This window comes from Erythrolamprus reginae, chromosome 2 (genome assembly GCF_031021105.1).
Source record: "Erythrolamprus reginae isolate rEryReg1 chromosome 2, rEryReg1.hap1, whole genome shotgun sequence".
Taxonomy (NCBI): Eukaryota; Metazoa; Chordata; class Lepidosauria; order Squamata; family Dipsadidae; genus Erythrolamprus; species Erythrolamprus reginae.
In genome coordinates this window covers 269180298-269205453 of record NC_091951.1, presented here as the reverse complement: position 1 = coordinate 269205453, position 25156 = coordinate 269180298, and the positions used below count along the sequence as shown (strand labels likewise).

The 25156-nt window shown below is 39.6% G+C and overlaps 1 protein-coding gene across 2 annotated transcripts in view; it reads left to right on the top strand.

Moving 5' to 3' along the window:
* The first annotated feature begins 8017 nt into the window (after positions 1-8017).
* Positions 8018-25156, top strand: part of KDM4C (lysine demethylase 4C) — a 228741-nt gene continuing 211602 nt past the window's right edge. The window contains exon 1 of one of the 2 annotated variants that reach the window (XM_070742570.1): positions 8018-8566. The gene's annotated coding sequence lies outside the window, so the exon portion shown is untranslated. The remainder of the gene's footprint in view (positions 8567-25156) is intronic. The other variant, XM_070742571.1, reaches the window with a different exon arrangement.

Here is a 25156-nt window from a genome sequence, read left to right as displayed (position 1 = left end):
TTGCTTGTTAAGCAATTAGCAAAAGCAATAGCCTCAGCATTGTTATTCTACCTCTACTGTTTCAGCATCAAAGGTGCTGAAGGAAAAGGTGCAAAAAAGGGCAACAAGAATGAAATGGAGCATCTCCTTTATGAAACCAGGTTGCGATGCCTTGGTTTCTTCAGCCTTGAAAGATGGTGTTTAAGGGGTGACTTGATGGAAGTGTAAAAAATAATGCATGGGATAGAAAAGGTGGATAGAAAAAAATTATTTTCTTTATCACACAATGCTAGGATGAGGGGGCACTCCCGAAAGCTCATAGGTTAGAAAGTGAGGACAAATAAAGGGAAATATTTCTTTACCCAGAGGGTCATTGGTTTATGGAATTCACTTCCAGAAGAGGTCATGACAGCTGTCAGCATGGATAGCTTCAAGGCAGCATTAGACAGATTCATGGATGCCAAGTGTATCAGTGGTTATTGAAACAGATGTTCATGTGCTGCCTCTATGTTGGTTGGGGCAGGCAGGATTTCCTTGGGTACAATTTGTTGGGGGTCAAGGGAAAGGGAGGGTCTTGCCTTCTCTTTCTGCTCAAGATCCCCATGGACAATTGGTGGGCCACTGTGTGACACAGAATGCTGGACTCGATAGGCTTTGGCCTGATTCAGCATGGCTCTTCTTATGTTCTTATCATCCCCCAATTTCTTATCTGAATTCCATACTTCCAATTGAGGGAAGCAGGTTAGACTTCCATTTTTATCAGTTATCAAGTATAAAGTGCTACATGGACAGAAGATACTGTTTGTTCCAACAACTTCAATGGCTTAACTATTTCTTACTGTAAATTACGTTAGTAAGCAAGCATCAGTCACTTTAGATCAGTGGTTCTCAAACTATATAATGCCGTGACCATTTAATACAGTTCCTCATGTTGTGGTGACCCCCAACCATAAGTCTAATGCCAATTCTCCCAACAGAGCTTTAAGCTGATTGGCAGGAAGGTGAGAGGGACAACCTCATTGTAAATGCCTGATTAGTCGAATTCTAAAAATATGTTGTAAGGCAGTGTTTCCCAACCTTGGCAACTTGAAGATATTTGGACTTCAACTCCCAGAATTCCCCAGCCAGCATTTGCGGGCTGGGGATATTCTGGGAGTTGAAGTCCAAATATCTTCAAGTTGCCAAGGTTGGGAAACACTGTTCTAAGGCACCAGAATAGAAGCTTTAGTTCCTAACACCATGGGAAATTTGTCTTTTCCCATGGTTGTAGGTGACCCCTGTGAAACAGTCATTCGACCCTCAAAGGGGTCCCGACCCCCAGGTTGAGAACCACTGCTCTAGATGAATTTGGAGAAACTATGGGATTCTTACCTATATTCATGATTCTTGGCCTGCATTCCTGGCTTTCTTTCATCTTCATTTTTTTGTAATTAGTGTCTACCTGAGTTACACATATTTACCGAATTCAGATGGAAACCTAGTATTAAAAATTCTCTGTGATGATTGCCATGATCTTACTGAAGATTATACAGATTGCCATGATCTTACTGAAAATAGTATTCTCTTTTAAGATTCATGAAATGACCCACCCAGATAGACCCTGGAGCAAAATAATCAGCGCCTTCTTCTCCAACTTTGAACTTTGTGCCGTGGTTTAATTCTGCTGTGTCTTTCTTTCATTCCTTCCCCCCCCACCCACGTCCCTGCCACCAGCAAGCCGGCTAGCCAAATCAGATCACATGGTATCTCAACTTATGAGGTGGCGAGGTGGTGCAGCAGGTAGAGTGCAGTACTGCAGGTCACTAAAGTTGACTGTTGATCTGCAGGTCGGCGGCTGAAATCTCATCACCAGCTCAAGGTTGACTCAGCCTTCCATCCTTCCGAGGTGGGTAAAATGAGGACCCTGATTGTGGCTCTGTTTAAAAAGTGCTATTGCTAACATGTTGTAAGCAGCTCTGAGTCTAAGGGCGGCATTAAAAAAAAGATGAATGAATGAATACATAAATAAATAAATGATCCCCATGACTTATCACTGTTCTGCCGGGCTCTCTGATAGGAGCCTCCTGAAAATTCAAGGGTACAAATGTCAGACACACACACGTTTGAAAATTCAAAACAATGTTCTTTATCACAAAATTCAAAATAAACAAAGCACCCTTTTTGTATTGCAAAGAGCATTCTTCCCAAAACAACCAGGTAGTCTGTACAATTTCTCTTAAGTACTTAGCTAGCAGCTGTGAAGAAACTTCACACCCCTTCTTCTTCTAAAGAAGTGAGACACACACACACATGTTGCTCTGCTTTGGTTTCAAAGGCGTGAAAAAGCAACAAAGTCCAGCAACACAAGATTCCTGACGAACTCTGATCAGATATTCTTCCACAACGGCCAAACCCACATGCTGCTATTTATAGCAGCAGCCCTAATTACTGGAGCCCACCCAAACACAGGTGGCCTCCCTTATTTCCTGTATTATGTTCTTACTTGGTCTCTTCTACGCACAATTCTGCGCTTGCGTGGGTCCAAAATGTCATCATCTGAATCAAAGGAAGATAAAGGAGATTGACTGCCTGGGCTGTGTGCCAAGCCCTCCTCTACCGAATCACTCCCACCTTTTTCTTCGTCCGAGGAAACTAAACTCTGAAATGATTCTGTCGGCAATAACACAGGCCTGTGACATGTTGAATTTTCCCCTGCATCCACCTCCCCATTCCCTGGGGCAGGAGCTGGGCCAGAGCCAGCCACAACGATCACCAAAATCCCATTGTGGTCGTAAGTTGATCACAACCCAGGAGATTGATTAATTTTAAATTGATTCTCAACACAATCACTTCTATAATCTGTGTTTTGATGAGCTGTTACAAGATACCAAAGCTTTTGTTATTTCTGAAAGGATATCACCTTTGGGCTGAGCATTCTGCTAAAGGACCTACACACTTTATTCCCAGCTTCAAGTTGAACAATATTCATAAATCTGGGTTTAAATAACGTTCTAGGGTGGGTAGACAGCATTTATAAACATACTTCTAGTTATTATCAATTTGACATTTGAATATGTTCTTCTCTCTAATCCTCATCAGAGATTTCTGTTTCAAAAGCAGATTACGGTAGTTGCACAGCCAGGTTTCTTCCTGCCAAGAATATTTTATTTTCAAAAAGTGGGAGAAATATAATTTGATACAAATAAAAAGCAAAGGCTGCCACCTACTGTCCAAATGATATGTTGTCTAATCATGCAATTTATTCTATATACAGTGGTACCTCTACTTTAGAACTTAATTCGTTCCGTGACTAGGTTCTATCTTAAGTAGAAAAGTTTGTAAGTAGAAGCAATTTTCCCCATAGGAATCAATGTAAAAGCAAATGTGTGCAAACCTATTAGGAAAGAAATAAAAGCTCAGAATTCGGGTGGGAGGAGGAGGAGGAAGAGGAGGACAGTTGCTGCCGAAGGAAGAACGTGAGGTGAGGGGAAAATCCAAAACTTTAAAGCTTAAAAAAAAAGAGGGACTCTGAGGTGGCGAGGAGGAGCAAGCGCCTCCCATAAACCTGGCGTGAGGCTGCCTCCCATACACTGCACCAGAGAGAGAAACCCAGGTGGGCGAGAGGGAGGAACCTCCCGCCCTTTTGACTGAAGGACCTGCTTCTGCTGCTTCCTCTTCCTTCCCATGCTGAAGGGCTCCCCTCCCCTCTCGCTCGCTTTGTAGCCGGTGCCTTTCCTTCACTGTGATGACTCCTCGGTTTGGCTCAAGCAGAATTGATCCGGCCAGGGCGAAGCACCCCTTTTGGCCTTTCTGCACCCAGACACTCCTGGAGGCAACTTCACCCCGGGTGTAAGGGAGGCAATGCGCGGGAGTCACCACAGCGAAGTGGTTTATTCCCTCTCCAAGAAAGGAATACCACCGTAAAGCTCTTCTGGCAGCCCAGAAAAGCCCGAGATGGCCAGGATTAAAGGGGGAATGTCAGGAAACTGGACGGGCCTTCGTGCTGCTCTCAAATTTCCTGGGAAATTTTTCCGGGCTCGGGTTCTTAAGTAGAAAATGGTTCTTAAGTAGAGGCAAAAAAATCTTGAACACCCAGTTCTTATCTAGAAAAGTAGAGGCGTTGTTAAGTAGAGGTACCACTGTACTTGGAATGAATAGCTTTGTTACAGTTACCCCAAAAGCACCTTTTATTTTGCAATCAAGATATTTGACAGATTGGTCAATAGCTGGATAATTCATGATTAATAATACTGACTTATTTTTTGTATGCTTGAATCTGAGACCCTAGGGCATTTTTTCAAAATTATCTACTCTTTGAAGTGTGGTTTCTGGCATATTATTTAAAAGTCAAATGTAGAGTTGGCTTCAAAATATTTTAATCCTTCTGATATGTTATTTTAAATAAACCGGTACAATGTCTATGAAAAATGTGGCTATGGATTTAGGTTACTGTATTACATAATTGAAATTTCCAGGGAGATATGGTGAACTTTGATTGCAGCAAAGGCCAAAGAACCACTGGACAGCAAGTAGAACCAAATCTGTTCTTAGCAAGGATAGAAAAGAAAAGACAAACAGAATTCCTCAGATTACGTATCATTTTATATATTTTGGAAAAATATTACACAAAACCCTAGTAATAAATCCAAATACAGTACTGGGGCTCTGGTTTACCACCCCAAAAAACTAAAAACCAAACTACTGCCAATTTAGGGCCAAAGTGAAACAATATCAAAAATCAGTACCCAGAATTTTTTGGGGAGGGCACAGTTCATTGATATTTAAATAGTGGGGCATGATAATATTTATTATTTGTGTACTTGTTATTTCAATTCTGGCTCTAATATACTTGGAAAATGTTCTGTCAGGCTCTCTGATAGGAGCCTCCCGAAAATTCAAGGATACAAATTTCAGACACACATGTTTGAAAATTCAAAACAATGTTCTTTATCACAAAAGTCAAAATAAACTAAGCACTCTTTTTGTATTGCAAAGAGCACTCTTACCAAAACAACCAGGTAGTCTGTACAATTTCCCTTAAGCAGTCATTAAGTACTTAGCCAGCAGCTGTGGAGAAACTTCACCCCCCTTCTTCTTCCAAGGGAGACACAGACACACACACACACACACACACACACACTGCTCTGCTTTGGTTTCAAAGGCGTGAAAAAGCAACATAGTCCAGCACACAAGATTCCTGACGAAACTGCAACAGATATTCCTCCACAATGGCCAAACCCACATGCTGCTATTTATGGCAGCAGCCCTAATTACTAGAGCCCCACCCATACACAGGTGGCCTCCCTTATTTCCTGTAATATGTTCTTACTTGGTCTCTTCTATGCATAATTCTGCGCTTGCGTGGGTCCAAAATGTCATCATCTGAAGCTATAGAAGATAAGGAAGATTGACTGCCTGGGCTGTGTGCCAAGCCCTCCTCTGCCGAGTCACTCCCACCTTCTTCTTCGTCTGAGGAAACTAAACTCTGATCTGATTCTGCCGGCAATAACACAGGCCTGTGACATGTTGAATTTTCCCCTGCATCCACCTCCCCATTCCCTGGGGCAGGAGCTGGGCCAGAGCCAACCACAACAGATAATATACTGGCTCTAATGTATTTATACAGATTGTGGAATACTCTGTGATTTGGCATTTGAAATTGAATTGATACCAACAGGAAACTATATCTAATTATCATTTTCATAAGTACCTATTCATTACCTATTTAGGAATTCTTTGGTCCATATGAGATACTCAGTATAAACTATTTTCCTGCACTCTTTGGGTCCATTTATACATATAACCTTAGTTAATGGTAATCAGTTTTAGATTCAGGTTTTAGTAGATTTAATGTAAGTCCTATCATTATAATATCATGAATGAAGGCCAATATACCCGTTTCAGAATTTATTTATTTATATTAATTTACTTCTCTGGGCCCTTCTAGCTAGAACATTCAGTAGTATCTTATACTATCAGCCAGACTAGTGATTGCTAGTGACTATTGGACATTGGTGATATTCATTCCTAAAATAGGCATTCAAGCTGGTGATTATTGGGGAGGACCATTGGTCATTCCAATATGGTCATAGGGCTCAACGGTCAAAGTTCCAAATAATATCAAAAATTAAATCAGAGTCCAAGTCAAAGTATTCCTCAAAATCCCAATTTATTATTAGAGCCATGTTGGTAAATCTGGGTGAAACCCGAATCTGAAGTCCTCCAGGTTTCATCACCCACTTGAAAGTTCAAGTCCTTGTCCCTACACCCACAAATCGAATCTTCAATTGCCATACTGGCAGAGTCCATCCATCTCCTTCCGTTCAGGTACAGAGGTGCAGAGATGAAGGATAACCTTGGCTTTCTAGAAGGAATTTGTTATAACTACATACCAATAACCTCATGCCATTCCGCTTCCCATGTTCACACAATAGAAAATGCATAATCCCAGCGACCAGTTAGATCCCACAGAGTTGACCTTCTCTGGGTCCCGTCGACTAAACAATGTCATTTGGCGGGACCCAGGAGAAGAGCCTTCTCTGTGGCGGCCTCGACCCTCCGGTACCAGCTCCCCCCAGATATCAGAGTTGCCCCCACCATCCTTGCCTTTCGCAAGCTCCTTAAAACCCCCCTCTGTCATCAGGCATGGGGGAACTGAAATTTTTCCCCCTTCCCCCTAGGCTTATAGAATTTATACATGGTATGCTTGTTTGTATGATTGGTCTCTTAAATTGGGGTTTTTTTAGATTATTTTTTAATATTAGATTTGTTACATTGTCTTTTTTATTGTTGTTAGCCGCCCCGAGTCTTCGGAGAGGGGCGGCATACAAATCAAATCAAATCAAATCAAAATAAATAGTGTTCCCTCGATTTTCGCGGGTTCGAACTTCGCGAAAATCTATACCACGGTTTTTCAAAAATATTAATTAAAAAATACTGTACTTCACAGTTTCCCCCCCTTTACCACGGTTTTCCCTGCCCGATTACATCATATGTCATCACCAAACATTCGTCCACCTTTAATAAATATATTTTTAATAAACTTTAATAAATAAACATGGTGAGTAATAATCTAAATGGTTGCTAAGGGAATGGGAAATCGCAATTTAGGAGTTTGAAGTGTTAAGGGAAGGCCTGTGATACTGTTCATAGCCAAAAATAGTGTATTTACTTCCGCATCTCTACTTTGCGGAAATTTGACTTTCGTGGGCGGTCTCGGAACGCATCCCCCGCAAAAAATGAGGGAACACTGTAGTCTGTGTCAGGCCAAATATTCCAAACAAAATGGCTTCGGCCTGACATCTACTTTGTCTCTTTTTCTCTCTTGGCTTCCCAATTTAACATCTGCATTAAATTGCTCAAAGAGATAATTTGTGTTTTTATGCTTTGGGATTATGTATTGGCATTAATTGGCTCTCTATTAAAAATTGCCTACTTTAGAGGGTGGTATAGATTGGGTTTATGTATATATGAATAAACAAGAAGGCATAATGACTAGTATTGCTGGGGAAAAGAAGCTGGTTGATTTGTCTGGTAGATTGCATTAAGTCTATTAGTTTAAGGTTTGTTTGTTTGCTTATTTATTAAATGTATTGGCTGTCCATTTTAAAAGTTGGTGCTTTTGGCTTTGTGCTAGGGTGAACATAGGCAGCTGAGGTCACACTACGTTCACCCTAGCACAAAGCCGAAAGCACCAGCCTGAAGATGGCAAGTGGGACCTCGTCGAAACTGAAACTTACACGGGAAGAAACCGAAATATACCAAGACGTTCATAGCTGTACCTGTGAAAATCTACGAAAACACACACACACACAACATATTTTTGCTGATAATGAAAATGAAGGAACTCGACAAAAAAGTCACACATATACATATATACTGTACATAAAAACATACATACATATTTGAAAAGGGCGCTTTATTTGGGTTATGTTAGTAATCCAAACATTAGAACCCAGAATCCTAGGTGCTACTCTGCCATCACAGCCTCCGCGAGGTCTTTAAAAGAGAGAGAGAGAGAGAAGCCCAGCAGCCAGGTTCCCACGTGCAGAGCCCACGTGACACAACACGACAGGTTTGTTTCTCTTCAGCCTCAGTCCCGCCGGCCTCTTCGGAACGCTCCGGCTCGATGGCACCGCGGCGTAGCAGCGGCGGCGGAACCGCACAGGTCGCGTGTGCAACCACTTAGGTCACGTGGCCGCGGAAAGGAAGCCGCCGCGTTTCACGTCACAGGGGTGGCCTTCCTCAAAAAGGTCTCGCGGCGAGCGACTTGGAAGCGAGGAGGGGGGGGGGGGGTTGGGCTAGGGCGAGTGGGAAGTTCTCTCTCTCTCTCTCTCTCTGTGCCTTCCCCCAAACCGCTTCCTTCCCCGAACGGACTGCGCCTGCGCAGCTCGAAGCTGTCATCCCTGTGCGGAACAACAAGTCCCAGCGAGGTGTCTGTCTCTCTGTGTGTGTGTATAAAACGAGAGGAAGGAGGGTGGGGGGAAACTGAAAGCTAACAGTCGTAGTTGGGAAGCTTTCGAGTAAGTCCGGCGACTTTTTGGACAACGCGCGTTCTCCGGTCCTGCCTCGAGACGGCGTCGTTTTGAACCTCCTTCCTCGCGGCCAGGTAAAAAAAAAAGGGGGGGGCAGAGGGGATGGAGGGGGCTGACTTAAACACCGCTTGTCTGGCGGAGGCGGCATCCCACCCGCTACTACGGCGAGAAAGCCCCTTTAAGGTGGGCCGGGGACGCCTAAAGTGCGGGGGGAAGGAGTGGAAGAGGAGGACGTGGTGTCGGGGTTGGCCCTCTGGGGATGATGGAGGAGGAGGAAGACCTTTTGGGGAGGCTTGGCCTCGTGAGAAACGTAGAGGACTAGCTCCTTAGGGCGATGTAGGAAAAGCAAAATAGCCGGGGGAAGGAGAGGGGGAGGTAGTGTTACCTGGGGGAGTCAAAGCTTGAGAGCAATAAGCATTTAGATTTATATACCGCTTCCTACCGCTTTTACAGCCCCTCTCTTTAAGCGCTTTTACAGAATCGGCATATATTGCCCCCAGCAATCTGGGTCCTCGTTTCACCCGCCTCGGAAGGCTGAGTTCAACCTTGAGCCTGGTGGTGAGATTTGAACTGATGAACTACAAGCTAGCAGGAGGGGGGAGTCACAGGGCTTGTAGTCATTTGATTCTAACCCCTGGCCAATGAATGTAGAGTGGGCTTGTTTGAATGGACATGTGTGTATGCTAGTAGGTTTTTTTTAGTTTATTAAATGTAATTCTTAATTTTAATTAATGATATCTTGATGTATACTGTTTTTATATGTTGTAAGCCTCCCAGAGTCTTTGAAGATGGACGGCATATACATAATCATTATTATTATTATTGTTGTTGTTGCTTTATTTATTTATTTATTTATCTATGTATGTATTTATTTATTAGATTTGTATGCCGCCCCTCTTGTTGTTGTTGTTATTCTTGTTATTATTATTATTATTATTATTATTTAGATAGATAGATAGATAGATAGATAGATAGATAGATAGATAGAATTTTATTGGCCAAGTGTGATTGGACAGAACAAATTTGTCTTGGTGCATATGCTCTCAGCGTACTTATTATTATTATTATTATTATTATTATTATTATTATTATTATTCAGAGATGGGTAATAAATAATAATAATAATAATAATAATAATAATAATAATAATAACAACAACCACCACCACCACCAAGTGCTGGCCTTGGCTGGGAGAGAAATCCTAGTCAACTGGTAGCCCTTCTGGGTTGTGACCAGCTTTGGGAGTGAGGTCGGATGGCAGATAGGAAGGTGAGGAGTAACCCTACAAAGGCGGCATCCAAGAGGGTGTTGGGTTGCCCCCACCCTTTTGTGGAATTAGCAAAGGCAAAGAGAAGTATCAGTTGAGTAAGACCATATTTTGGATGGTTTGCACTGAGGGATCACAGGTGAGAAAGTATGACACCCCCCCTCGAAGAGGCAGCTACATTGAAATGATTTTTGCAGTTAAGTTTCTTTCTTTTTTTTTAAAAAAAAATCTTTTGCAAGGTTTAGTGTTGCTTCAGAGTAATTTTATATGGATTTTAAGGACTGGGCACTGGGTTATTTTTATTTATTTTATTTTATTTATTTGCCAAACATGTATAGGATAGTAGCAGTTTGTATAAATGTAACATAAGTAAAAAGTAATGATAAAAGAGAAAAATAGGCAATTTTTGTTTGCTTTTTAAAAAAAATTTGGCTGGCAGAGGTTTTTTTTTTAACATTAAGTTTATGTGCTTATTTGGACCGTTCTGAAAAATGAAAAACTGGACTTCATCTCTCTTCCTGCTTTTGAAAGTACAATTAAAAATAAAGCATCTAATGTGTAATTATATTGGAAACTTGACATCACAAGGCTAAACAGATAGATTGATGGCATCAGCATTTGTACACAAATCCTTTTCCGTTCACAGGTATTCTAAGTCTTGGTCTCTTTTTGTGACCTGGAAATTAGTTTTATTCAATGAGTGTGAGTATACTTTTGAAGTGATTATAAGATTTGCTTGTATGATTTGTTTCTTTATCTCTCTAAAAATTACTGTTTTAGATCAGATAATAGGGTGGTAAACATGGAACCACAACTGGCATTTTTGTAATAATTCCCCAAGGCTTTTTCTGACTAGACTACTGAAATTTGGCAGAACACTTGCTGAAAAAATAGCTGTGGAAGTCGTAAATATGTGCAAATGTATTTATTTATTTATTAATTGATTGTCAAGTACATATTGGTAATTTGATATGAGTATTCTAAGAGGTATTTCACAGAGTGAGGGTTGTCTGTAAGGTCTTGTTTGTTCAGCTTGTATTTGGTGTTCTGATTCTTTATTTTATTTTATTTTTATTTATTTATTTATTTATTTTTATTTATTTATCTTGTCCAATACACAATGAGGGTTTTAGTGGGTATATATCGATATACACATAGTAAAATACATGATGAAGGTTATAGAGGAGATACTCATAGTAAAATATATCTAAGAAATAATAGAAAAGAAGATATAGTAATAGAACATATCAATGAAAGAATAGAAGAAGAGCTATAGGAATAGGAGATATAGGAGAGCAATAGGACAGGGGATGGAAGGCACTCTAGTGCACTTGTACTCGCCCCTTACTGACCTCTTAGGAATCTGGATAAGTTGGGGGTTTGGGGATGACACTATGGAGTCCGGTAATAAGTTCCACGCTTCGACAACTCAGTTACTGAAGTCATATTTTATACAGTCAAGTTTGGAGTGGTTAATATTAAGTTTAAATCTGTTGTGTGCTCTTGTGTTGTTGTGGTTGAAGCTGAAGTAGTCGCCAACAGGCAGGACGTTGCAGCATATGATCTTGTGGGCAACACTTAGATCTTGTTTAAGGCATCTTAGTTCTAAACTTTCTAGGCCCAGGATTGAAAGTCTAGTCTCATAAGGTATTCTATTTCGAGTGGAGAAGGGCTCTTCTGGTGAAGTATCTTTGGACATTTTCAAGGGTGTTAATGTCTGAGATGCGATATGGGTTCCAAACAGATGAGCTGTATTCGAGGATGGGTCTGGCAAAAGTTTTGTAAGCTCTGGTAAGTAGTGTGAGATTGCCAGAGCAGAAGCTACGTAGGATTAGGTTTACAACTCTTGAAGCCTTCTTGGTTATATTGTTGCAGTGGGCTTTGGCACTTAAATCTTTTGTTATTAGTATACCAAGGTCTTTAACCGAGTGGGGATTATCTGTGATAATTTGATTATTCAGTTCATATTTGGAGTTCAGATTCTTCTTCTCAATGTGTAGGACAGAGCATTTGCTAGTTGAGATTTGGAGTTGCCATGTGTTAGACCACTCAGAAACAGCGTCAAGGTCTTTTTGGAGAGTAGTTGTGTTATCGGTGGTGTTGAAGAGTTTTACCTCGTCGGCGAAGAGGACACAGTTGCTTGTGATGTAATCGCAAAGGTCATTGATGTAGAGAATGAAGAGCGTTGGTCCCAGTACACTACCTTGGGGAATACCGCTTTTAACTGGGACGGGGGTGGATATGGTGCTTTCTATTTTGACTCCTTGTTGTCTGTTTGACAGGAATGCTGTAATCCAGCTATGGAGGGATCCTGAGATGCCATAGGATTTGAGTTTTAGGAGTAGTTTGTCGTGGACCACTGAATCAAAGGCTTTGTAGAAGTCAATATAAATTGCATCTGTAGATTTCCCTTGATCTAGATGAATTGTCCATATATATTTGCAGTGGGGGAGCTGCAGGTTGCAGGATAGTTTTTTTCTGAAACCGCATTGTTTGTTAGAGAGCAAATTATTAGTTTCTAGATGGAGAGTAATTGATTTGTTTATAATTGATTCCATGACTTTGCATGGGATGCAGCATAGTGAAATTGGTCTGTAGTTATCTACAAGAGAGGGGTCTCCTTTTTTGAAGATGGGGATGACCATTGCTTTCCACCATAGCTTAGGAAGTGTGCTGGTTCTGAAGGATTTTTCAAAAATTATGCTTAGTGGTTAAGCTATGGCAGAAGAGAGCTTTTTTAGGAAGTAAGCACATAGACCATCTGGTCCGACTGATAGAGAAGCTTTAAGGTCACGTAATGCTTTTTCAACTCGGTCTTCAGTGAAGTCTACTTGGGTTAAGTCGTTGAGGGAGTTTGAGGTGCGATTGATGAAATTGGGGGATGAGCCATTGCTGTTAACAAAGACAGAGCCAAAGAAAGAGTTGAGGAGGTTGGCTTTGGATGAATCATCATGGTATTCTTTGTTGTTGGATCTTTTGAGAGGTGGAATAGGCCTAGAGTCTTTGAGTTTATTGTTGACAAAGTTGTAGAAAGCTCTATTAGATTTGGTGCGTAGGAGGTTTTCCTCTTGTTTGCTGTAGTAATTTAAGGCATTTTGTTTTTATTTGATTGCAAATGCTTTTATATCGGCTTTTGAAGTTGGAAACTTGTCCTTTTTTGTTTTTCCTCCAGAGAGATTTTTTTCTTGTTTGTAATTTTCTTATTGAGATGGGGAGGTTTTTTTGTTTTGTTTATGCCAGTGTGTAGGGCAGAGTATTTCTTGGTTGAGATTTGGAGTTGCCAGATGTTTGACCATTAAGACACAAAGTCAAGGTCTTTTGGGACAGTAGCTGTATTATCAGTGATGTTGAAAAGTTTTACATCGTTGCCAAATTGCAATAATTAAATGTACAATGTTCTACAACTTGCTTAGTTATTTTAAAGTGCAAATAAAAAATAGTTCTCCCCCATTCCTTTAATGGAAAATGATGCAAAATTATCTTACTGGTGTTTTGTCCATATAGATTTTAGTTTATCATCAAACCCATTTCTACCAAAATATGTCTGTTTAAATTATCTTCTATTGCTGTAATGGAATTTATTTAGTCTACCTCTTAAATGTTATTGCAATGTTCCTTCGAAAATTTTATATTTCATATTCAAGTTTCCCCCCAATAGGTTTCTGATAAATTTACTACGTTCTACTTAGCACAATTTATTATTTTCAGTTCCAATATCTTGTCTTGGAGCCTTCTAATACTGACAAATTGTTTCCTTCTGAAAATTATTTAATATGCATTTTTTTGAATATTCAATTCAAAAATTTATTCAATCACTTAAGAGTCCTTAAACTTTTATGTTTATAGGAATAATCCTGAATAGGTTATATCCAGATCTGAATACAGTTTCCTCAGATTAGTTTAAAACCAGTTGTATCATTTGTTAGCCCTTGAGGTAATAGTTTAGAACAATTCAACCTATTTTTTCAGGCTTAGCTGATACCAAAATTCTCACTCATTTATGCACTCAGATGTCATAGACTTACCTCTTAATATTGCATCTGATAAAGTAATTGTGTGCTAGAGTCAACCAAATACAAGTCCATGGTGTATTCATGTTTAAAATTTGTTTGGGCATCTTAGGTTGCCTTATTAATGAAATATATGTAAATCATATTACATGTTATTTACAATGAATTCTGATGTATAAATATTTTGTAAATTTTCCAATATAAATCTCCTTTCATGCACGATGTGGATTATGCCTAGGAAAATGTTTTAGAAATTGAATGTGCCTTGAGATTGGTGATAGGACATGATAGGCAGACTGTCATGTCCTACCTAAATGTCTGGACATTTAAAAAATGTTACGGATTTGGATAGGGTGCTCTTTCTCTAAAAGAGTACATATTTGATAATAGGGGAATGCCTCTAGTTTCATCCCCATTCAGTAGAAACTTTGTAGCAAATGTTTCATTCATTCATTCATTCATTCATTCATTCATCAGTTCTGATTTCACTTTGATGGACCTTGTGTGGTACTAACTGTAATCTCTGTAAAATAGGATCTTTGTCTTCAAAGGTGACAATGATGTACTATTTTGTTAAATGTTGCAGAAAATCTACTTCTTTTTTGATCTGGCAATCTCTAGAACTAGGGACATAGTGAAGTTATTTAATATCTGTGCTTTATATAATACTAATTGATAACTATATATACTGCTCAAAAAAAATAAAGGGGACACTCAAAGAACACATCCTAGATCTGAATGAATGAAATATTCTCATTGAATACTTTGTTCTTTACAAAGTTGAATGTGCACAACAGCATGTGAAATTGATAGTCAATCAGTGTTGCTTCCTAAATGGACAGTTTGATTTACTTGAAATTATATTGTGTTGTTTAAGTGTTCCCTTTACAGTATTGGTTTGAGCAGTGCATTATTAAAACTTTGAATATAACATAAAATATCAGGCTTATCTACTGAAAGCACATAACACCATAGTCAGTTATTCAGGAATTCTTTAAAAAGCAATAGGAAACATGTAACACAAAGGTCAATCAGCAAGAATGAAAGAAATATTCTACAAAATGGGAAGTAAGAGTTATGTTTTATAAAGGTATACTGAAATAAATATGTTTAGATTCCATTAAAAAACTTCCAACAATAACTGACATATTTTTATTTGCGAATTTTTTTTAAATTGATATACGTATATCTTAACTAGAGCACTGAAAAGGCTCTGCATTTTCTACTCATTAATTCAATACGATGAAACTAAGTTTATTTAATATTGTAATCTGAGTCTTAGGAGAAGGGCGGCATACAAATCTAACAAACAAACAAACAAACACATAAATAAATAAATACATAAACAAACAAACAAACAAATATTGCTCTGAATTCTTGGGCAGGCCTAAAAAGTAGGCAGCTCTAAAAATTATTGGGATCTTTAAAGTAGAAATATTTAGATGACTGGATTCAGCCTTCTTCCTGTATCGGTTTAGGAAGTGAATCTTACCTCTTTCTGTACTAAGAACTTTGGCCATCTCTGTTTTGCAGGAGAAGAATGAAGTATAAAGCAGAGTCAATTTCGCTTATTTTATTTGCACTGCATCTTTTCCTACCTAAGCTTGTGACATCTAAGGAAGTCACAAGCTTAGAAAAGCCTCCTTGAAGCCTGGGGATGGCAAAAAACAGCCCAATGGGAGAACCGGAAGTCCAGAGGCTTAAGTGAGGCCTGTGCACATGCATGGGGGCAGTCCGGAGTAGTAGTGCGCATGCATGGGGGGCAGCATGGGGATTCTGTGCATGCATGGGTGGCATTGCATTATGGGTGTGGACAACAAAATTCTGGTTGGGCTGTTTTTCACCATCTCCAGGGTTCAGGAAAGCCTTCTGAAACCAGGGGACGGTGAAAAACTGCCCAAAGGGCCAACTGGAAGTTTGGAAACAAACTTCCGGTTGCGCCATTGGGCCATTTTTCATTGTCTCCTGAATTTTGGGGAGAGCAAAAACAGCTAAAAATAAGGCTAAACATCAACTGGCCAATGCTGGAGTTGAGATGGCAACACCTCACGTGCCTTAAGATATGGCTGCATGTGCTACCTGTGGCATGCATGCCATAGCTTTACCATTACTGATGGCAAACCTATAGCTGATCATGGTTCTCTCAGATTCTCTATAGAAAAGGGGGTGTCTACTTATAGAGATTGTGGTAAATTCTAATGAGTTCACTGCAGAATAGCAACTTTTTCAAGTGGGGGAAATACCTTTGCCTGGAGTTGCGATGCTTGGGTATGTCAGCTGGACTCCCAGAGTCTCTTCTGCAAATCCAGTGATTTCGTTATTCATAGCTTTTTGTACTGGTATCATCTACATATAGACAACATGAAGGTCAATAGGAATCCCAACCATCACTGGGCTGCCTCTGTGACTTAAATGGCAAAGAATAAAATAATAACATTTCACTCTCTTTTTCAGTAAAATAAATTTACATTTAATGACATATAGTATTTATTTACAGTGGTACCTCTACTTAAGAACTTAATTTGTTCTATGACCAAGTTCTTAAGTAGAAAGGTTTGTAAGTAGAAGCAATTTTTCCCATAGGAATCAATGTAAAAGCAAATAATGCGTGCAAACCCATTAGGAAAGAAATAAAATCTTGGAATTTGGGTGGGAGGAGGAGGAGAGAAGAAGAGGAGGAGGAGGACAATCACTACCAAAGAAAGAAGGTGAAGTGAGGGGAATCAAAAAAATCCAAAACTTTAAGGCTTAACAAAAAACAGGGACTCTGAGGTGGCAAGGAGGACACATGCCTCCTATATACCCCCAGCACGAGGCTGCCTCCCATACACTGCGCCAGACAGAGAAACCCAAGGGGAATGGCAGGAAACTGGCCGGGCCTTCGTGCCGCTCTCAAATTTCCTGAGAACTTTTTCCGGGCTTGGGTTCTTAGAAAATGGTTCTTAAGAAGAGGCAAAAAATCTTGAACACCTGGTTCTTATCTTAAAAAGTTCTTAAGTAGAGGCATTCTTAAGTAGAGGTACCACTGTATTTATTTATTTATTTATTATTTATTTATTAATTGGATTTGTATGCCACTCCTCTCTGAGGACTCGGGGCAGCTCACAACATGTCGAAAAACAATATACAGTATACATAACTAAAAAATCCAATGAATATAAATAAAACTTTAAAAAACACTAATAGAGTTAAAATCATTCATTACCATTCATACATCGAAACGTATTACATTTGTCTGCCAGGGGGCTAGGGTCTAATGGCCCTAAGCCTGGCAGCATAAATACGTCTTCAAGTTTTTACGGAAGGCGAGGAGGGTGGGGGCAGTGCGAATCTCTGGGGGAAACTGATTCCAAAGGGCCGAGGCCCCTACAGGGAAGGCTCTTCCCCTAGGTCCCGCCAAACAACATTGTCTAGTTGACGGGACCTGGAGAAGGCCGACTCTGTGGAACCTAACTGGTCGCTGGGACTCATGCGGCAGAAGGCGGTCCCGGAGGTAATCTGGCCCAATGCCATATAGGGCTTTATAACCAACACTTTGAATTGTGCCCGGAAACTAATTGGCAGCCAATGCAGTCCACGGAGTGATGGAGATATATGGGTATGCCTTGGAAGGCCCATAACCGCTTGCGTGGCTATATTTTGGATGATTTGAAGTTTTTGAACACTCTTCAAAAGTAGCCCCATGTAGAGAGCATTGCAGTAGTCGAACCTTGAGGTGATAAGGGCATGAGTGACTGTGAGCAAAGACTCCCTGTCTAAATAGGGCCGCAACTGATGCACCAGGCGAACCTGGGCAAACGCCCCCCTCGCCGCTGTCTTTCTGAGCCACTTGAAACTTCTGTGCTATCTATGAAAAGTCTTTGGATTAATGAACTGGCCTTAATGTGGAATTCATAAGAATTTGTGTTTGCGGCTGCTATTCTATATTGATATTAAAGGGCATTTAAAAGAGCACTATACTGTTAGGGGGGAAAGGCAGCATAAGGTAATAGATTTCGAAAGGAAAAAAATTACTAATTGGAAATATTTAATTAAATAAATCCATGCTTGTGCTCAAAATATTGTACAGGTATTAATGATAATTTAGCACCCTTAGCTTATCTGTTAATCCAAGTTTTGGTAAATAGTGAACCAAGCTAACAACTATTAAAAAAAAGTTGTTAAGTGGAAGATTGTTTTCTGCACAAAAGATTCATTGGTGGGATTCAAATAATTTTAACAACTGGTTCTCTGCCCTAGTGACCAGCTGGGTGAACATGGCCATCGGTGTGGGCATGGCCAGAGGGTGTACCAGGCAGCACTGAACCTCCTGCACCCCCTGGGAGAAAAAGTGGGTTGCGGGGAGGGTACCATCCACCCCGTTTTGTGGCTAGTAGGCCTCCCTGCAACCTCCTGGGAGCAAAAACGGGCCATGGGAGGCCACGCTGCACTCCCCCCTACCCTATTTTGGGTCTAGTAGACCTCTCTGCAATCCCCTGGGAACAAAAATGAGCTACGGGGAGCCCCCCTGTCTAGTAGGCCTTCCTGCACTTACTGGGAGCCAAAACACGGTATGTGAGAACTCCTAGAAAGGCGGGAGGGGAGGAGCGGGGCCAGCATCAATTTAACAACCAGTTAGGCTGAAGTGGTGTAAACCAGTTCAATCCCACAAATGATTATGGATTTCATAAAGATGCAAATATAAATAAACAATATTTACAGGAGAGTTTGGGAGACTATGTTGCATAAGATGCCATAGGGAACTTTTGTTCTTATTCAGAATGTGAACTATTGTTAACAATTCTTTTGATGTTAACCATTTAGCTATGACATTAGCTTAGGAGTTATGGGTGCATTTAAACCTATGTCATATTTCCTGAGACATAGGTCTCTTGGGGTTTTAGATGCACAGTAGTTTATTTTAAGTCATTCTCTGAGGCAATGAATGTCTTTCTTTCTGATTGCTAAAAACATAGTTTACAGATTAGAACACAATGGTATCCATATATCATTATCTATATCAAGGGATTAGGCTAATATATTAGCATGAGATCAGGATTCTAAATTTATATCCTAATATACTAAATATTGTTTTCTACTACTTTATCTGATGAAAACTCAAAGAATGAGCTCCCTTGGAAAATTAACTTTGCCAATTTATTGTAAAAAAGTATATTCGGTCAGATAATCATGGACAGATAAAATGAGATACGATTGGGTTATCTTCTTTTCCAAATAGTATGTTACTGGTTTTTCAAAGATATATAAATGTGCATAGTTACAATATAATTTTACTTACATGAAGTTATATTTATATACTTTCAAAATGATGTCAAATTTCTTATGCTTGTATCTAAATTATTATAACAATAAGATTCTGGATATATCCAAATAAATAAAATGAAATCTGCTATCTTAAATGTATTATGTATGATGAGCCGGGGTGGCGCAGCAGGTAGAGTGCTGTACTGCAGGCCACTGAAGCTGACTTGTAGATCTGAAGGTCAGCGGTTCAAATCTCATCACCGGCTCAAGGTTGACTCAGCCTTCCATCCTTCCGAGGTGGGTAAAATGAGGACCCGGATTGTGGGGGCAATAGCCTAGCTCTGTTTAAAAAGTGTTATTGCTAACATGTTGTAAGCTGCCCTGAGTCTAAGGAGAAGGGCGGCATAAAAATCGAATAAATAAATTATTTCTTAAATATGCCAAATTCCTTAGTTTTTCATCAACTGCCCCCTTTTATTATTTGCTAAACTGGTTTTCATTTTTTAAAAATTGGTTTTCATTTTTTTTACCACTGCAGCTGTTATTTGAACTATTTCAAACAATTAATTCCCATATCATTTCTTAATAAAGCTGTTTGTCAACAACAATCACTATATTTTATCTATAGTAAGCTAAACTGCTACGGAAAATAACATACTAGAAAATGCAGTTTACACTATTTAGGGGCAGAAATATTGATGAGTAATATTAGACATTCCCTTTCTAAAAAAAATATTGTTTATGCACAAAATTGGAGAAGCCCTCAGTAAAGTTTACACATCTGTAAATTTATAATTATGAGTGTTTTTAGTCACGTGGCTTTCCAGGAATCCAATGAACTCAGTTGCTTTTTCGTATGGTGCTTGTCTCTACAATAATCTTAAATAATATTTAATATTAATATTGAAGGACAGTTTGATGTTGTGGTTAAGGCATCAGAATAGAAATTGGGAGACCATGAGTTCTATTTATGCCCTAGGCAGAAACTTAGCTGGATGACTTTGGGCCACGGGTGTAAAACTCAAGGCCTGCGGGGGCTGCCTTGGAACAGCAAAGGACTGGCAGAAATATGTCATTTATATGTCTGCTTTAGTAAATGATGCAATCTTGTAACTAAATTATTTGCAGCATAATTACCTTTTTTAGAATATAAAACTCATACTTCGAATTCATTTCTAGATAATATATGAAATAGAGTGGGGGGGGGGGAAACGTAGAGGTAATCCTTACTTAGCACCCAGGCTAACAGCTCAATTGCTAAACACCATGGTCACTAAATGAAAAAAAATCATACACTCACATTGGTAGTTAAGCAAATCACTGCAGTCATTAAGCAAAACATCACATGGGAAGCATACAACTTACATCTCAACAAATCCTAGAGTGGGAAGTACACCCCAAAAGGACAGTGCCAGAAACTTCACAGCACCAGAAACCTCAGAAAACAGTGCCAATAGACTCAAGTGAGCCCTTCCCCCTTTAAGAAAACCAAGAAGCACCCACCATCTGAAAGGAAAAACTCAGAAGGCCCTTACAAAAGAAATACTTAAGTACAGCCATTAAGATAAGGGAAATCAAGCTAAAAATAAACTCTCCAAAGTAAACCAAAATTCCCCTTTTCTTTGCCCCTGATAAGACTAACCCCCAGGGTAGGAAAAACAAAGATCCTGGGACATGATTAACCCATTAAGGCAGGAAGACAGGGTCGAGGGCAATCACTTTGACTAGAGGCACACAAACCTATCAAGCTGCAGGATATTCAAAGGTGAATTAAGCATAAAAGGCTCAGAGTCACACCCTTAATCTGCCTGCAAGCTAGGAACCCTCCAGCTGTGTCATTACATTTCTTGTCTTCCTGAATTAAAAGATCCCTTTTCTGAGCATCTTCTCAGCATCTGTGACTGCTCCCTGAACACAGGAAATTTCTTCCAACACTATGATGATACTGCTTTGCTGCTGATTGAAAACACTCTGTTGTGAAGAAATGCCAATGTCCATCAAGGAGAGCATGTACAGGTGAAATCAACAAACAGATATGGAACAAGTGAATAACCTGAACGCCAGATGTTTACCCAGGCCTCGCTAAATAACTTTCTATTAATCAGGAGTAACTTTCTGATTCACTTTTACTTACAATGTATTTGTTTTGGGTTTTCTGGAAATTCTGAGGTTAGGGGAATTGAAAACTTTTCTGGCGTTTCAGATAAATAATAGGTTGAAGTTCTATCATCTATTTCTGCTCCATGAGGTCAGTTCAAATCCAGATGATTCTCTGGGATTATGCTTTTAATCCTGTGATTGCTGGAGATGTGTTATAATGTACTTTGGTTAAAACGATCTATCCTACAGTGTTCAGTGTTCAAAATCAGTTGTTACTATATTATATATTCTGTTTTTTCTCTTCACTAAATATATTTGAATTTTTAGATGTTAGTATTTAATGAGCTAGCCACTCCCACCCTGACCAGGGCCACTCTCCCCCCCCCCCCCCCAGACATAACCCTGATGCGGCCCTCAGTGAAATCCAGTTTGATACCCCGGCCTTGGGCCAATTACTCTTAACCTTAGGAAGGAGGCAATATCAAATTGCTCCCAAAATCTCGATAAGAAAATTGCAGTCTAGTCCAGTGAGTTGCCAAGAATCAACAATAACTCAAAGGCATATATATGATTTAGACTTTAATATTTAACACATTTATATATTAAATCTCTCTCTATATTGTATAAAATGTGTGTATATATAAGAAATAAAATTTGATATATAAATATTTAATATAAAATATTAACTTTGAATATTACATACAGTATTAAATACACAAAATGTTTATATCCCACAGCTAGTCTTTAAAATTGCTCAAGAATAGCACTACATTGCATCAGCACAGGTGTGGTAGTACAATAGGTTTTAAAATATTAAACACATTTAGGTTTTCAGAGTGTATCTTGAAGGTAACTTGTAATATTTCTGCTGTCAATGTGCTGGGTAGAATGAGTTCAATTGAGGAGTACAGTAATTTGGAAACTTAATCTGTGCTTGTACAGGCAGGTAAAAGTTTAAAGCTTATTATCAGTGTCATGTGTTCTGGATATATTTTATCCTTCTCTCATCCCCACTCCATTTTTGTACAGTTTAGGTCATTTGGAATTAATAGTATTGTCGCATTTTATAAGCAGCTTCTGCTTCCATTAGTCTTGCTGAAAAACACAAGTGTTAGGTCTGTTAATCAAAGTGTACTTAATTTTTTGATAGACAAGAGTGGTTCAATCAATGCTCCCTTTGTGTGTGAATATTATGTTAAGTTACAGTTAATTGTCTTGTTTTCTAATTGTTTTCTAATATTTTGATTTTTTTCAGGGACAGTACATTTTAGTGAAACTGGATAGTCAGAGATTGCAGTCACATTATTTATTATTTAATTCACCGAATAGATGCCATACTATGATATGTTAAATAAGTGCTGTATATCTTCCAGTAACTTGTTTTGTTACCAAATCTGTAGATTTGAGTTAATAATTTATATCTGAATATTTGGAAAATGAACATTATGTGGAATACTTTGTATGACTTATTTGACTGATGCAAATATTTTGTACTGAGAATAGATGATCCTCTTGGCTCCTCTTGTTTGGAAAAAAGTCACAGCTGGTACATTATAATTTGGACGCGTGAGAGTTGTTAACTGTGGGCTGAATCTGAAGTCTTTGTTATAAGAGAGTAGCAATGTAACATTATATCCTGCTTTGCCTTGATTGAAACTAAGAGATTTAATTAAACATGGAATATGCATACTGTGTGGTTTATGTTCTCTTAGCTTAGATGATTATTTCTACTCTATAGACAGACATATATACTGAAAAACTTTTTGTTCACAGTTCACTTATCGTCTTTGTACAATTTCACTAAGATTTGGGCTGAAAATTGAAAAATAGATCTAAATAAGTACATTCAGAGCATTTTCTTCAGGGTTGCATGAAAAATAAAGTTAATGTACTTTTGTGCAGATAAATTACAGTACATTCTCATCATATGATGTTTCTTGAAAAGTGTTCATAAATTCATTGATAATGCAAAACATAATTAAGAGGAAACAACTAACATCACTGCACATTTTAGTATCTACTTATTGTTAGTATCTCTAGAAACTATGGACCGAACCAAGGAATACTGAGAGGGGTCTAATATGGATCACATACTGAATTAGATTTCCTTATTTTTGCTAAAGGCTTCCAGAAGTTTGCATAAATATATTTGACTTGATACAGATAGAAATGCACAATCCACATGAAATTACTCAAGAAGCAGCATATTAAAAATATAGGGGAAACACAGAAGAAGCATCTGCAATTGCATTGCATGGCAGCATAATTGTTTTGTCTATTCACTGCTTGCATAAATATGTATTATTTATATTTATTACTGGAAATAATCCATAATTTCCTCTTTATAAGAAGTGTTCAGTAAACAATGGCACCATGTATTCATGTCAAAAATAACTTCATATCTGAAAAAAAGTTTAACATAGAATGCTTAACCATTTATGGACCATAATTCTATGCACTGACTTTATCATATCCATAATTTGGCACGCTTAGCATGAGGTTTTAATATATTAACTTCTGTTGTTTAATTGTTAAATAAGGATAGAATATTAGACTTGACAGAAACTTTGTTAGTTCATTGTGATTTGTAATTCAGATTGGCCACTTTAGTTAATCAGTATTGAATTGATTTTAATAATGATTTGAAATCTTGGATTAGTAGAAGAAACTGTATTATATAGTACTGATCTAATGATGCTGTAAAATTCTAATTTTATTTGTTTGTTTATCCCAACTTTATTATTTTTACAAATAACTACTTCTATTTTCCCCACAACAGTCACCCTGTGAGGTGGCTTGGGCTGATGATTGGTTCAAAATCATGCAGCTGGCTTTCATGGCCAAGGCCAAATTTGCAATCAGTCTTTTGTTTTCACTGAAAGTGTGTAATAGTAATAATAGTTCGTTCATTTGCTTTAGTAGCTATCTAAAAATACTGCCAACAGGAAATACAGAAAAAAAACCTTGAAAAATGCAAAGCAAAATAGAAAAGAGATTTACAAGCTGCCTAGTTTGATCTAATGATAAAGGCACCAGGGTAGAAAGTGGGAAAGTCTGAGTGCAAATTTGGCCTTGGTAGTTTTTTTCAGCTACCTAGATTCACAAGCCAGAACTTAGTTCAATTATAAACCAAATAGAGTTCTATATATTCTATGAGATACATTTCCGTCTGCAACAGCTACCGTGTTTCCCCGAAAGTAAGACAGTGTCTTACTTTCTTTTTATCCCCAAAAGCCCCACTATGTCTTACTTTTGGGGTATGTCTTATATTGGAAAAAACGGTGCGCGCTGGAGTCAGAAAAAGACATAGACAGATGGGGAGGGAGCTGGCCGGCCGGCGAGGCCCGGAGTGCGCTGCCAGTTGGGAAGGAAGGAAGGAGGGAGGGAGGCGGCCCCCACTGCTTTCCCCGCCGCGCCGCTCCCAAGCGCATTCCTCGCCCTCGCCACCGCCGCCTTCTCGCTCTCCAGGTCCAGCTAGATGAGAGGCGATGGCAATGGCGGCGGCTGCGCGGTGCCCGTTAAGTTACCTCGTTGAGCAGGAAGGTAGCGCTGGAGTCAGAAAAAGACATAGACAGACGGGGAGGGAGCTGGCCGGCCGGCGAGGCCCGGAGTGCGCTGCCAGCTGGGAAGGAAGGAGGGAGGGAGGTGGCCCCCACCCCCGCTGCTTTCCCTGCCGCGCCGCTCCCAAGCGCCTTCCTCGCCCTCGCTGCCACCACCGCCGCCTTCTCGCTCTCCAGGTCCAGCTAGATGAGAGGCGATGGCAACGGCTGCGGCTGCGCGGTGCCCGTTAAGTTACCTCATTGAGCAGGAAGGTAGCGCTGGAGTCAGAAAAAGACATAGACAGATAGGGAGGGAGCCGGCCGGCCGGCGAGGCCCGGAGTGCGCTGCCAGCTGGGAAGGAAGGAAGGAGGGAGGGAGGCGGCCCCCGCTGCTTTCCCTGCCACGCCGCTCCCAAGCGCCTTCCTCGCCCTCGCCGCCTTCTCGCTCTCCAGGTCCAGCTAGATGAGAGGGAGGCGGCAATACCCCCGTGTTTCCCCGAAAGT